The sequence below is a fragment of the Astatotilapia calliptera genome, chromosome 22 (assembly GCF_900246225.1).
Source record: "Astatotilapia calliptera chromosome 22, fAstCal1.2, whole genome shotgun sequence".
Lineage (NCBI taxonomy): Eukaryota > Metazoa > Chordata > Actinopteri > Cichliformes > Cichlidae > Astatotilapia > Astatotilapia calliptera.
Genome location: NC_039322.1, coordinates 30,898,987 through 30,909,742, shown reverse-complemented (window position 1 = coordinate 30,909,742; position 10,756 = coordinate 30,898,987).

Genomic DNA, 10,756 nt, shown 5'->3' with positions numbered 1-10,756 from the left:
TGAGACAACACCCTCTGAGACATGAGACAAAACAAACACCTTTCCCTACTACGCCTCCCTCACGTATCTCCTCAATTGGTCTCTTAATTATTCAAACTTGGTTCAAGCTATCATGTTTGGGACTCTCTAATCAAAAACGAGCCTAACTTATGGCCTTGGCTCCCTATTTCGTCTGCCTTCAACAACGGTGGGAGTGAAGCTTCCGTGGAATGTGCTCTCCGTCTCCTCTATTATCAGAAAACAAGGTCCTGACTCTCTGAAAACAGTATTTCTTATAACTCAGCAGTATAATGCATCATAAAACAATATCATTCATTCACAATAAATCAGCAGTCCAATGTAATACAAACCAGTTTCACAAATGTAATAGTTATCACCTTCTTCTAATTCAGGAGAATAATGCAAACTAAAACTACATAATAGTTTCACAATCTTTAATTAGGGGTATAACGTGGCATAAGATAATAGAATAATCTCACAGTAGCTTTCATTGCGACAGGAAACGGTTATATGTGGTTACGCTGTCATTACATAATTATTATTAGTACACTGAACTTTTCTTCGAGGCCTACGTGGACAAAAATTTTCGGTTTACCCACCAACAATAAAATGGAAAGGTGAGTAATTAACACTAAAATTGGACTATTAACAAGAAACGAGAACATTCCAGCCTTTTAATGTCAGTTATTTTCCTCAGTCTAATTAGAGAAAATTGTTTTAGATTGTTTGCGCTTTGTATATAGTCTTTGTCCAGAAATGTGTCTAAAATCATAATTTTTAGAATTTGAAAACTTCAATAATATTGATATATGCTCTCCATTGGTTAGTATATATAGAAATATAACATATACCTAAGATTAGATTTTGTACTCTTAGGCGTACATTTAAAAGTAACACCCTCCATTTAAGCGTAGTGAAAACTGTTCAGTCGTTTGACTTTTGATGTTGTATCTTTTCTTAAATATATATATTCATTAAGAAAAAGAAGTGATAACACATTGAGATAATTGAAAAATACGTAACATTTTCTAGTACGAACAAATACGTTAAAACAAAATCAATGTTTGGTTGCATTACTTGTAAAACAACCATAATAAGTAACACTGTTCACCCATGATAAATAACTCATCTTACAAAAGTGTTTTTGTCACATAAGGTCATAAATTCTCTTTTAAGCAACGATTTGCATTGGCTTGACACAATGCCTCTTTCAAGTCATGGTGACTGTGATAATGATTGTAAAGTCCGTTCGGAGCAACGGTCTTTAACAGCTTGTTTTTGTGGTTTAGGAGCCACTCAAAATGTATATGTAACATAGTATAACATTATTAATATTAATAAATCAATTAGGGAATGTGTATTACACAGTGAATTAGTGCTTGTGTTTTTTAACTATAGTGTTAATTACAGTAATTTGCACTGTGAATTTTACAATTTAGAACTTAGAGATAGTTTCTTAGCAAATAAACGTTAACAAGGGCTGTGTTAGTTAGCGCGTGTATGTCCAAAAATCTAAATGCTACCTGTTATGTTGTTGGCATAGAAAAAGGATTTTCATAGAGACACTGTAGTGACAAACATTGAAAGTGTTTATATATATATATATATTTTTTAATGTATATCTGAATGTTGCAGAGGAATGAATCAGATGAATCAGCTAAGGTCAACACAGACAGTAGCAGTTCAGAAGAAATATTTTTCACATTTGGTTTGCCACAGCAGAAAAGTTTCTTCTTCATAAATGAGAATAAATGGAAGGAGTTACGGCAACATCAGTCAGGAAGACTATTTAAAGGACTGCAAGTGGACAAATATAATTGCCAGTGGAGTCAGAACCCTTAATCCGTACTGCAGTTTTGGATTTCGGAGACAGTGTGAAAAAACTCTCTTCAAGATCAAAGGCACCGGTTTTCAGGTTTATGGGGTACTGCAGATTTCAGGACTGCCCTGTCACTGTGGCTGTGGTGGTTTATGACAAAGAGACACTGAAAGCAGAAGTCGTTTTCAAAGGAGGTGAGGTCTGCCATAATAACAAAGAGCTGAAAAGGCGGCCTGTGCGTGCACAATCACGTCAAAGTGCTGGAGAACTCCTCAAAAACAAATTACCAAGGAGCTTGTACTTGGAGTCTTTACAGAAAGTGCCACAAAAGGTGATCCAATCTGGCAACAGGGATGATGCTCCAACAAAAGAAATCTTGAAAAACATTACATGGTCTGAAAGAAAAGCCAGTAGAGCAGATCCCAACGAGTTGATTAGCTTACAAAAGATAATTCAACAGTATCAGGACACTGAAAAGGACGTACTGCAGAAGATTCTGATGCATCCAAAGGGCGTAATGCTGTGGTCTAAGAAAACCTGGTCAGTTTTCCATCAAAGATGCAAAGAAGACATTGTGTACTTTGATGCCACTGGAAGTATAATAAGAAAAGAAAGTGCTGGAACGCCACCATACTATGTGTATGAGTTGGTTGTCAGAAACCCATCCAAAGGTGCTTCTCCTCTTCCAGTTGCTACATATGTCACATGTGACCACACTACAGCCTCTGTGACATACTTCTTGCAGGCCTTTCAGACTGATCTGGTCAGAGCATTTGGTAATCGGGCCTACAACAGGCCTGTCATGTTCATGTGTGATGGATCCCTGGTACTCCTCCGATCCATTTCCATGACATTCTGCAGAACAAGTCTAGAGGATCTGCTGCAGAACTACTATGTCTTACTGAGTGGCCAGCATTCAGCACAGCAATTCAACATTCCCATTCTTCATCGATGTTTGAGCCATGTCATGAAAAATGCCAAGGACCTTCGTAAAAAACATTTATATCAATAATTAAAAAAGAATACAAGATTTGTAATGTAAAGGTCCTACTAACAGTGATTTCATTCGTTCATTTTCCCAGCATTCCAGAGAACTACAGGCTTGGAATGCATGTGTTTGGGCTCCTTGCATGCTGGGATAACTTAAAAGTAGTGCTGTCAAAATTATTGCGTTAATTGTTAAGATCAACGCGAAATGTTTAATGCATTAAAAAAATTTAACGCTGATTTTGTTTTTTTATTAATTTCCTGTAATCTAAGACCTTTAAATTCATGAGCACCTCTGGAGGAGGGGGCAACAGTGTGCTATGCTGGCGTTTGGCCTGACAGAAATGATTAGAAGAAGAAGTGACACCATGCTACTATCTAGCTAACACTAGCTAACACACGCAAGCATGGACGAGGGCGGACTTTTGGGTGGAAAGTTTCTCTTTAAGAAGTTGCCTGATGGCTTGTTGGACAAAACGAGAGTAAGATGCACAATTTGCAACGCTGAATTCAAGTACCACAGAAGCAGTTCATCACTGGCGTATCACCTGAGAGCAAAACACCCAACTGAATCCACCTCTACGGGACCTCGCCAGTCTACGCTTCAGGAGTATGGTGCTTGTGGACGAATAACAAAAAATGTGAGAGAAAAGGTAACCAATTCCTTGGTTGTTTGGATAGCTAAAAACTGCCGACCAGTTAGCATAGTAGAAGATGATGGACTGAGAGAAGTCATTCGTGCTGCATCAGGAGATGAGTGTTACAATCTGCCCTCGAGAGGAACCATTGTGTCGAGACTGCACACTTTGTATGGGGACCAGAGGGCTCAGCAGTCCAGCAAGCTTGTGCAAGTGGAGTCTGGAAGAGTTAATTGGAAATTTTTATTCGCAACTTTACACAAATTTGGTTTTGGAAACTCTTTCATAAACTGGATAAGAATATTATACAATTCCCCAACGGCTCGTATCAGAACAAATGACCAGACATCCTTCAGCTTCTGTCTCCTGAGGGGCACCAGACAGGGATGCCCACTCTCCCCTTCACTTTTTGCAATTTTTATCGAACCTCTAGCAGCAGCATTTAGACAGGCTACAACAATTAAGGGCATAAAATGTAAGAACATAGAACATAAAATCAGTCTCTATGCGGATGATGTGTTGCTTTTTCTGCAAAACACACAAACCAACCTCTCTGAGGTAATTACTTTAATAAACTGGTTTTCAAGAGTTTCAGATTATTCAATTAACTGGCCAAAATCTACAGTTCTCCCCATTAACTGCTCCTTCCATAATTCTTCCTCTGCCCCATTGCAATCCGGAAATATTAAATATTTAGGTATTAATGTCTCTCCTAAGCTTTCAGACTTAACTAAACTAAACCACATCCCACTTCTAAAGAAAGTAGAAGGCGATCTGACTAGATGGAAATCTTTACCCATATCACTCATGGGAAGGGTCGCCACTATAAAAATGATGATCTTGCCAAAAATAAATTACTTATTTTTGATGATCCCTAACAAACCATCACAAGATTGGTTCAGATCTCTGGATTTATATATTTCCAAATTCCTTTGGAAAGATAAACCCCCGCGTATTAGCTTAAAAACGCTACAAAGAACCAAGGATAGAGGAGGATTAGATCTGCCTAATTTTCACCAATACTTCTTAGCCAACAGGCTTCAGTTCATCTCAGAATGGTTAAAACATACCTTCTTAGTTGAGCCCTGGCTAGATGTTGAACAGGCACTATGCAAGGATCTAGAGATTTCAGACCTACCATTTATTAGCTCAAACATCAAAAGACATGAATGCTTTAAAAGTATCAACATCAGCTTTTCTCTAACAGCATGGTGGGAGTTTCTAAAAATAACGGAGTCTTCATTAATCCCATGCAAACGTACACCTATCTGGAATAACCCTGACATATTACAAAACAATAATATGATTAATTTCCCAGAATGGAGTTGTAAAGGAATTAAATACTTAGAACATATATTAGAGGGAACAGAATTTATTCCATTTGACAGACTAGTTGAACAAAATGGGATCAACAAGACAAGGTTTTTAGAATATCAACAAATTAAATCCATAGTAAAAAAGAAATTTAACCTCAGTCAAGTTGAATTACAAACACCACTAAGTGCGGCACATTTTCTTACTCTTAAATCCCCCAAATTATTATCTAAAATATACAGAACACTTTCTAAATTAGATGAATCAATATCCCTTCCTACTGCAAAGTGGGAAGCAGATTTATCAGTCAACCTAGACCTAAACTTCTGGTCTCAGATTTGCTTAAAAACTTTTAAATTAATTAAAAAATCCCAGTCTGCAATTAATACAATACAAAATACTTCATAGAGTGCACTATACAGGTCATCGGATGTTCAAGATGGGCTTTACATCTTCCAACAACTGCTCACACTGTCAAGGCAATACACCAGACAATTACATCCACGCTCTTTGGTTCTGTCCACCAGTGCAAAAGTTTTGGCGCGAGATATGTGAAGACTTATCAAAGTGTCTGAAATGTAACATTCCAACTTCCCCCTTAGTGTGTCTACTGGGCAGCTTAGATAATGTCACTTCAGAAAAGAATATAGCCCATATGATCTTCACTGCCCTATGCATAGCCAAGAAAACAGTCCTCATGAACTGGAAAAATAAAAATAATCTTAATTCTAACCAATATAGAAATTATCTATTAGATTACATTAGTCTTGACACAGCCTCTGCCACCACATTAGATCAATTGCTCTGGGCCCCTTTTATCAGCTCGATCACCTAGTGGGGGTGGGGGGTCATAGTTTGGTCCCGCCTTCACTGTTGTGATTGGTGAGGGGGTAGGGACAGGCTTAGGGCGTCGGGGGGTTCCCCGGAGGCATCTTCCTTGGGGGGCTCAACCCGGGGTAGCGGTCACGTCCGGTTGGGGGCTCTGTTGGCTCTCAGGTGACTGTTTCCTCGCAGCTGCGTGCAGCGGGGCTAGGGGAGGGTCTGTGCTGACGGACGTGGGTTACTGACCTGGCAACCTGGCTGCCCCTGGGTGGGTCCGGGATGGGCGTGAGGTTCTGGGGGCGCTCCGTCTCTGGGCTGGGACCCGGGCCGGGCCTCGGGGGCTTGGGTCCTGGTTGGTGTGTTGCCGGGGTTGTGGGCGGGTGGGTGCATGGGGGCCCGGCCCTGGAGCAGGGTGCCGCCGGTGCGTCGAGCCGCCTGGGGGGCTCTTCAACTGGTGGGGGGGATGGTCACATCTTGCAGGAGCTTTCTTCTCTTCAGGAACTCTCTGCGGGAGGGGTAGATACAGGAGAGGTGGAGGAAGATCTCAGCCTGGGTGTTTACCGTCTTATGTAGTCTGGAAGATGTGTGGATGGTGGGGTGGGTGCAGTTTTCTCTGTGGTGGGGTTGGGTGGACTGTCCAGGGCTCTGTGGAGCCGGAGGGCGCTACTGCACTGGGCCCCGGTCTGATGGGCCTGGGCCCCCCTTCCCTGGCGGGTCGCAAAGGGTGGGAGTGCCTACTGGGGTCAGCGGGGGAGCTGGCCCCAGGGAGGGGTTACCTGCCCCTCCCTTCCTTCCCTCCCCATCTCCAGCTGCCTCCCTCTTCCCGCTCCTCCACAACCACCCACACATGCAGGGCCTTGGAGTGGGGGTATGTCACCAGGGTGCAGAGGAGGCTACCCCCCCCCCCCCTGTCCCCTTCTGGCTGCCTCTGCCTCAATTTTATCCCACAACTTAGACATTCACATTATTCACACTCTCATTACACATACATATAGGATCTTGGGGGTGGGCACGATACACGGAGTCCAAAGTACCATCAGGGTGTACACCCCACCCCTGGCATCGTTGCCCACCTCTCAATTTTAAATACACTTAGTCATTGAGGGCTAGCAGGAGGGACTATGCGCTTACCTGCTGCTCCTTGGCAGGTAGCTCCATGCCCTCCTGGGTTTTAATTGCACCTTAGAACACACATGCATCAACACTACAATGAGCGGGTGGAGGGAGGTTTGGAGTCTTCTCCCACCCCCATTCTCTGCGGCCTGCTGGAGCGGGAGGGCTAGTAGGAGGAGTTGGCCGTCCGACTGCGGTCTGGGGTGTGGGGCCTCCCTGCTGCTGCGGAGTCGGGGTGGTCTGCCTCTCCCCACCGCAGGGAAAAGGGTAACACTACCTGGGTCTGGGTGCAATTCCCCCCTCCAGGGGCAAGGGTACCTAGACCCGGTTTGTAGAGTACGCTTGGGGAGTGTGATCGTGTGTACAGCGTCTCTTTATGTCTGTCTCCACGTTGGTTGAGTGTGGAGTGAGTGCATATGAGAGCATGAGGGTGGGAATGGATGTTTGTGTCTGTGTGTGCCCGTATGTCTGTGTCTATATGTCAGGTTGGGTATCAGACGCCACCTCTCTGGGGACACCTCAGGCCCTCCAAGGTTTGGAGGCCTATCTCCACCCACCACCACTTCCCCTGCCGGTGGCGGACTCCCTCAGGTGTCGGTGCGTTGGTGGTTCTTTGTGTCTGGGGGTGGGCGTCCGGGTACACACCGGCTCACTCCTTGGCGGCCGCTTATCGGGGCCTGGGGCTCGCTCGGGCCCCTTTGGAGGTGGGGTGCCCCCGGCCTCTTGGCCTGGGGCTCGGTCACTCAGGCACAGCTGGGGGCCGGCGGAGCTCACGGGCGCGTCACTGCAACTCCCCCTGACTTCTGCTCCGCGGCTGCTGGGCGAGCCCTCATCTGGGACTCTCCTCAGCTCTTACTGGAACAGTGGCGCGGCTGCCCCTCTGTTGGTCTTCCATGGTCTCTTGTGTTCTGGGGGCCTCTGGATGTCTGGAGTTTTGATCTCCTCCATACCCACTTCACACCCTGGAGGACGGGGCTGTGGCCCCCCCACACTCCCTAGCAGATCATTACATGGAGAAACCTTTGGAATGCAAGCATGCTGATCCACACAGGTATGCACACATGGGTATTCACAGACGCGGACTAAAGCTTTCTTGGCTGCTGCCTCAAAGCACACTGTGCGCTGTCTATCTTGCGTGCTGCACAATATCGTTTATTATTTAGTAAATATTGATATCTATGACTAGCTAGTTTATTGTGATGGTGCTTTGTTTTCTCTATTATTATGTTGCTCTTTGTTGTTTGCTGTCTCCTCTGTTTGTTTTTTTTGTTTGTTTGTTTTTTTTTCTCCATACAGGTGACCCAGGAGTTCTTTTTTTTTTTTCTCTCTCTTCCCCCCCCCTTCTCACCGTCTCTTCTCCCCTTTGGTTTTCTTTCTTTCTCTCCCCCTCTTTCTCTCATTCATTCCCCCTGTCCTATTTATTAAAAAAAAAAAAAAAAAAATGACAAAGGATGAACTGAAGCTCTGCCATCACGTAATGTCGCATACTGCTGTTTCTGATGTCATTTAAAAAAAAAAAAAAAAAAAAAAAAAAAAAGGAATGTCGCTCTCACCGGAGACCACTGGACTTCGGTGAACAACGATAATTACTTAAAATATAAAGAATAAAAAGAATGTAATTGGAGCCAGGCTATTAATAAAGTAATTGAGATTAATCGCAATTAATAACAGAAAATTGTGAGATTAGTTAGTTAATTTTTTTTTAATCTATTGACAGCACTACTTAAAAGACATGGATGATGTTGTCCATAGTGCAGCAATAGTGTTTTGCAGTCCTTGTAGTGGAAGGAACGTAACAAAACACTACAACAACTTGAAAATCCTTATGCAAAAACGGGGGACCCTGGATTTGGATGAAAAGACTGTGATTGCTGAAGATTACAAGGTTAGCTAAGATTTATTTTTTAAGTAACCATATTAATAAAATTTTTACTTGTGTCTGACCCAAATATATGAAGATGGCGCTGGAGTGACGGCAGCCTTTCCAAGTAGCTCTGCAACACCGCACCTTTTTTCTTAACTTTAACTTTTTTAGACTAGGTTTTTCAAAGTTTTTTTCACCTTCCTCTACTTATACCTCTTAGATATAGCGATACAAGATGGATAATGCACTTTTCAAAACTTCTGGAACCAGCTCCTTCATTTATTCGAGAGCGGAGCTGCTGGCACTAAAAACAAAGGGACAGACCGGCATGCGACACAACATCCCGGCCGAGCTAAAGAGGAGCTACAGAGGCTGCAAAGCTGGAGCGAGGAGAGCGGATCACCGGAGGCGATTCAAACCATCAATCCCGACAGTGATCATGGGCAACGTGAACTTGTTACAGAATAAGATTGACGAACTGTGCGCTCTGAACAACCACAGACTATACCGTGAGTGCAGCTTGTTTATCTTCACGGAGACGTGGCTAACCGAGCTAACGCCGCAGGCTAACGTAGACCTATGCGGTTTCACATCTGTGAGAGCCGATAGGGACACGCAGGCCAGCGGAAAAAGCAGAGGTGGGGGACTCATTGTCTACGTTAACAACAGATACTGTAACCCTGGACACGTCTCCGTTAAAGTTTCGGTATGCCGTCCGGACCTGGAGCTGCTAGCTGTTAGCTTGCGGCCATATTATCTACCTCGGGAGTTCAGTCATGTGATCTGTGTGTGTGTTTACATCCCTCCGAGGGCCGACGCAACAGCTGCCTGTGAGAAAATACACACAGTCACAGCAAGACTTCAGACACAAAACCCCGAGGCTTTCATTATTATATCTGGAGACTTTAACCATGCCACACTGGATTCTACTCTGGCTGCTTTTCACCAGTTTGTGAATTGTCCCACAAGGAGCAACAGGACAATTGACCTACTGTATGCTAATGTGAGAGATGCATACAGAGCCACCCCCCTCCCCCCACTAGGGAAGTCAGACCACAACCTGGTTTACCTACAGCCACAATACACACCCCTCGTCCAAAGGCAGCCTGTCACAACGCGCTCCATCCGGAGATGGACCCCAGAAAAGAAGGATGCTCTGAGAGACTGCTATGACACCACAGACTGGGATGTGCTCCTGAGCCCACATGGTGAGGACATAGAGGGGGCGACACACTGTCTTACAGACTACCTCAACTTTTGTGTGGACACAGTCGCCCCTGCTAAGACGGTACGGTGTTATCCTAATAACAAACCGTGGGTAACACAGGAAGTCAAAGCTGTCCTCAACATGAAGAAGAAGGCTTTCAGGAGCAAAGTGAAGGAGGAGATGAAAGCAGCACAGCGGGAGGTGAAACGCTGCCTGAGGGAAGCAAAGGACACCTACAGGAGGAAGGTGGAGCAGAAGTTGGAGAGGAACAATATGAGGGAGGTCTGGAATGGTGTGAAAACCATCACAGGCCACAACACCAAGAAAAGCACAGTGGGGGGGACTGTGGAGAAGGCAAACGAACTCAACAACTTCTTCAACAGGTTTGACCAGCCCACAACCCCCCCACCCTCACCTTCACTACAGAGTCCTCTCCCCACTCTCCTGCCTCCCTCGCTTCCCCCCCTTCCTGACACCATGACACCCCCCTCCTCCAATCCCTCTCTCAGCAGCAAGACATCTCCCCCCCTCCCCTCCTCCCAAACATCTCCCAGTGTCACAGTGGATCAGGTCAGGAGGCAACTGAGGAAGCTTCGCCCCAGAAAGGCAGCAGGCCCAGACAAGGTGTGTCCTAGGATGCTTAAGGCGTGTGCTGCTGAACTTGGGGAGCCACTACAACGAGTCTTCAACCTCAGTCTGCGACTGGGGAGAGTGCCCGCCCTATGGAAGACATCCTGCATCGTCCCAGTCCCCAAAAAGAACCGGCCCAATGAGCTGAATGACTTCCGACCGGTGGCACTGACGTCACATCTTATGAAGACTCTAGAGCGGCTCTTCCTCAACCTCCTCCGACCACAGGTACAACATGCCCAGGACCCACTACAGTTTGCATACAAGGTGGGTGTCGGAGTGGAGGATGCCATCCTGTACCTCCTACACAGAGCCCACTCACACCTGGATGGGGGAAAAGGCACGGTCAGGATCCTGTTTCT